Here is a 4,878-nt window from a genome sequence, read left to right as displayed (position 1 = left end):
AAAAAAAAAAGCTTTTAAAGGTTTTGAAATTCTTAAATGAGCCAATTGCACCAAAGAGAAAAAAACAAAAAACACCTGAAATGCAATGCTTTTTACCTTTAAAATGGTAGCAATAATCAGAAACCAAACAGAATCTCTGAAAATATTCTCTCCTTTTCTTTTTCCTTTAAACTTGCAGGTTCCTCCACCTACCCTAGCCTGATTCTCAGACCCAGCCTACGTTTGGCCTTTTTCTGAAGACAATTTCCTGAGTTAGTTCTGCTGTTTGGCTTCTCCACATCCAGGCTCCGAAAATTTCTCTTGACTCAGCCTCCATGAAACGGAGGTTTCGCTTCCTCCTGTTCCCCCTTCCCTCTCTCTCGCCCGGCCAGAAAAACTGCTCCCTTATTATTATTATTCGTTTGGATTATTATTGTGGATTTGAGTTCGGGGTGGGATTTTCTTCCACACCAGCCTCCTGGAAAATCCGACCGCCTCGCTTCTCTCGGCCTCTCTTTTTCCTCCCTTTCCGCCCCCTGCCTAATCTCGCAGGCAGGAGCCCACCGTGGCTCGCGCAGGACGGTCGGCCCGGCCTCCGGCTCCCGGCCCCGCTCGCCCGCTCGCCCCACGCCCGACAGCCGTGCTCCGGCCTTGGCGGCCGCTCGGGACTCCGGGCTCAGGCGCAGGCAGGGAAGGCGGCGGCGGCAGGCCGGCACGGGCGGGCGTCCGAATCCCGGCGTCGCGGCCGCGCTCGCCTCCTTCCGGGCCCCTTCCCCCTCAGCTCGCCGCTCGCTCGGGCGCAGGCCCGGCCGGCCGCCCCCTCCCCGCGTTCTCCTCCCTCCTCCTTCCCTGCGAGCCTTTCTCCTTCCCTCGCTCCGGCGGGGGGCGGGGCCGCAGGCTCCTCCTCCTCGCCGCGCTGCCCGCCGCCCGCCGGCCTTTCCCCTCACGCCGAGGCGGCCGGGGGGCGGGGGCGGGACGCTGACCGCCCTCTCCTCGGATCTTTCGGCCGCTGCTCGCGCCTGCCAAGCCGCCCCTGCCCAGACCTCCCTGCGCGCCCTGCCCCCTGCGACCCTTCGACGTCGCTCCTCGGCCGGTCCCCTCCGCGGCCCCTCAGTCGCCGGCCTTGCCCTTCCGCGCGGCCTAGCTGGTTCCCGGCTTAGCTGGATCCCCGGCTTGGCCTGGCCCGGCCCGGCTCGCAGGGGGCCCCCGGCCTCGACCCCGCAAGGCACCACGCGCCGTGCCTCCCGCCGTCGCCACCACCCCGGTGCCTTCTCGCCGCTTTTCCGCGGATGCTCTTCCCCCTTTTACTGACTTATGCCCAGGACCCGACCTTTGTTTCTTAGCCCTTTCCCACCCTGCCACGGTGCCCGCGCGCCGTGCCCCTCCCCGCGGGTACAGTTTTACCTGTGTGCGTTCACCGGCATCACCCCTGCTCTCCCCGCCACAGCTCACCCTCTCGCCACCTCTTTTATGATCGTATTTTTTCAAAAATTTGTCGCGGCCTCCTTGTGTGTCAGGAGTTCTTTTAACTGTTTTCTCCCGTTTCTGTGGCCCTTCCCACTTCTAACATCACCGACTTTGTGGGGAGACCCTTCGCAGTTTCCTCTCCGGTTGGTTTGGGCCTCTTAATACCAGCCTGTGTAAAGTGTTTTTTAACTCTATGGAAGAGCCTTTCCAGGACAATTTTTCATAACCCCCTGTCGTAGAATCACTGTTTATAAATCTTTCCAAGTATCATGACATTAGTCAGAAGGTCCCAAGCATTATGGTTAAAAATCATTAAAATAAAAGGGAAACTTTTATTATTAGGACTGGGGAGTTAACTTTGTCTTCTTGCCTAGGTGGAGGCCATTGTAAAGTACTGTGCAGGCAGTGGCGTGCTTGCATATGTTCTCCCACTTCAACCCTACCTGGATTGTTCTTGGGATGAATATATGTATGTGTAAATTTACCATACACATTCATAAGCTCTGAGTGACCCCACCAGTGTTAGAAGTGCAAATAGCAAGAGGAAAAAGAAACTAATAAGCACCAAGTGAAGACCTACTATGAACCAGGAGCTTTCTCTAAATTATATCAGGAACAGGTTGGCAAATGAAGGACCTGCTGCCTTCACCCCATCTCCACCAATCCCTAAGCCGAGCTCCCCAAAACAGGTGGTCTGCCCCCCATTTGAAGCACCACAGTCCAGGGGCTGCTGACTTTATTGTCTTCCTTTTCTGTACTACCTGCAAAAAATGATGCTCCCAAATGTGGACACTAGCTCTGTGGTAATAGAACAGTGGTCCCCAAATATTTTTAATGATGTTTTCTTAATATGTAATAGTTACATAAACAATTATTTACATGTATTTTATTACATACCTTATAAAACATACCCTAGTGTAGAAATATTAAAAGGTTGAAATAAAGATAAAATACGTTTGAAAAATCATACTTTTTAGTGAAAATTAATGGCTGTCATAATTGGAAAAGAAGCTTGTCAAAGATAGTAGATTTAACTGGAAGAAGTACATCCTTGATTGCATTTATTAAATCATAATACTCATTTTCCAATCCATTCACCAATGAAGCAAAGACTTTTATTTGTAATTCAACTACTAAATTTACATCTTAAATCAATCCCTCTTGAATGATTGGAAGGTGTCATATTTTTATATTTTTAACAAATGGGTTCAAACCATTAAGAAACTTCATTTAGATTTTAAAAACAGGTTTAAAATTCTGTTTCCTAGTTTTTCAAGTGTGCAGGCAAAGGTTTTCATAGGTGAAACACATTGTTTTGGGGAATAAAAAATCACAATATAGGAACCATTTCCAATCAACCATTTTCAAAATGCTTTCTCCGTAAAGTATGTGTTTCTTTAGAAATCAGGGACTTTCTTACTCAATGATAGACTGTCATCTTCATCTTGAAGGGACGGATTAGGTGGAGTTTTTTTGTTCTTTTTGTTGTTTGTTTTTGCTTTTGAAAGTAAGTGCTAGGTAGCATTCTCTTGACAGCCATTTCTCGTCACTCATTCAGCCATTTCACAGAACACTGTGAAATAAAAATGTGCGTCTCTTCTATGTTCAGTATCTTGGTTTAGGCCTTTCCCAGGCTGTTGTCAATCTGCAAAGCAAAGATTTTCGTGGTCATTCTCCCTGTCATTACAAAGAATTGTAAACTTCGTAGCAATTAACAGGCTTTTCTCCAGTGGTTGGCATACATTATAAAGAAAACGAATGTCAGCTGTGTTGTTAACCTCTGGTTCCTGGACACTTCTCACATACTGCATGTGACCGATGACTTCTGACATAGTGACTAAGTGAGAATGCTAGATCTTTAGTATTAGTAAAGCTTCAATAATTATTTTTGCTCTAATTAAATATTATTGTGGGTGCATTCTTAAGTATTTTCCCCGTGCACACTATTTTATCTCCTTGCATACTCCACTTTGAAGACAATGGGGTGGCTTTGACACAGTAGAGTTCCCTGAAGTTAGCTGGCTATTTAAGTGAACTGCAAGTCTCAGTTTAGAAAACAAAGTAGATTAGATTGTGCCCAAGGCAAACTAGGTTATAGGAATCTGGAGGCAGCTGTTGATGAATAGGAGTGCAAGACTAGGAGTCCAAAGAACTGGGTTTATTCTGGGTTGTATCCCTGCCTAGCTTTGCAACTGGCCATCTGCAGGTTGTAAGGATTTAGTAAGATCAAGCATGGACTCTGTAAACTATAGAGTGCTGGGCAGGAAAATCAGGATAAATGTTAGGAAGTAATAACTTAAATGAACATAGTCCTTTTAACCTTTCCCCATAGAACTCTTATTAACAGATGAATTCTTTCGTCTGACCAACATCCTATGAGCTAGGCAGGGCACTAGTTGTTGTATGCATTTACATTACAGTTAAGGAAACTATGGCACAGAGAGGTTTTAGATAATTTGCATGAAATCCCATACTTGATACATTGAGGCTACAGTTCATATCTGATCATCTGTAAGTGGCGAGAAGCAAAGAAAAAATGCGAATATAGTCTGACTTTTCTTTGCTAGGAGGGATTTTAGAAACGTAATACTTGACTGAACAGCTGGGGGAGATGTGTGATAGAAAACCTTGAATGGTTCACAATGTGAATTCTAGAGAAGCAACTTCTCATTCATGGGCAGACATCCTCAGCCAAAACTGGGTTTTGTTTTGTTTTAAGAGTGATGGATTCCAGGTTGTAGTCATTCTCCTTCTAGGGTGCTGTTAAGAGAGAGGCCTGGCAAAATCATCGCTGAAAGATAATGCCACTATTTTATTCCTTTTAAACCTCTGTCAGTTGGGAAGATGATGTGGAGAGGCTTAATTAAGGTATTGTTTAGTCCTAAGGCTGAGAAAATTCTGTGGTTTATTTTTTACCTGATTTAGATTTCTCTAGAACTCTCTGGGTAGCCAGAATGACCAATCTTAAAATCTCTGTTACAGGTGTCATTTCTTTGTCACTCAGAATATTATGTTCATTCAACCTGTTGAGTTCCCAATAAAATTTTAATATGAAGTAATACTACCCCAAACATCTATAGTACTTACTATGTAAATACTGTTCCAAGCAAACTACAAATTTTAACCACTTGATCCTCTCAGCAACCTTTTGAGTAGGAACTATTATCACCGCCATTTTCAGATGCAGAAACAGAGGCCCAGACAGGTGAAATAACTTGCGCATGGTCACAGAGGTGGGAACCCAGGCAGTCTGGCCCAGGGTCTGTGCTTGACTATCACTGTATTGCCTCTATGCTACGGGCACTAGGCCAGGCACTGGGGAGAAAGGATAAAACCAAAAAACAATGCATAGGCAGAACCTTCTCAGAAAGATAGAAGAGGTGCAGGGCTTATTGAGGAGAGACTGGGGAAGATGCAGCTAAAAGTAGAGTT

Source organism: Propithecus coquereli, unplaced genomic scaffold (assembly GCF_000956105.1).
Source record: "Propithecus coquereli isolate 6110/MARCELLA unplaced genomic scaffold, Pcoq_1.0 Scaffold59, whole genome shotgun sequence".
In the NCBI taxonomy this organism is placed as follows: Eukaryota; Metazoa; Chordata; class Mammalia; order Primates; family Indriidae; genus Propithecus; species Propithecus coquereli.
This window is presented reverse-complemented; position numbering follows the sequence as displayed.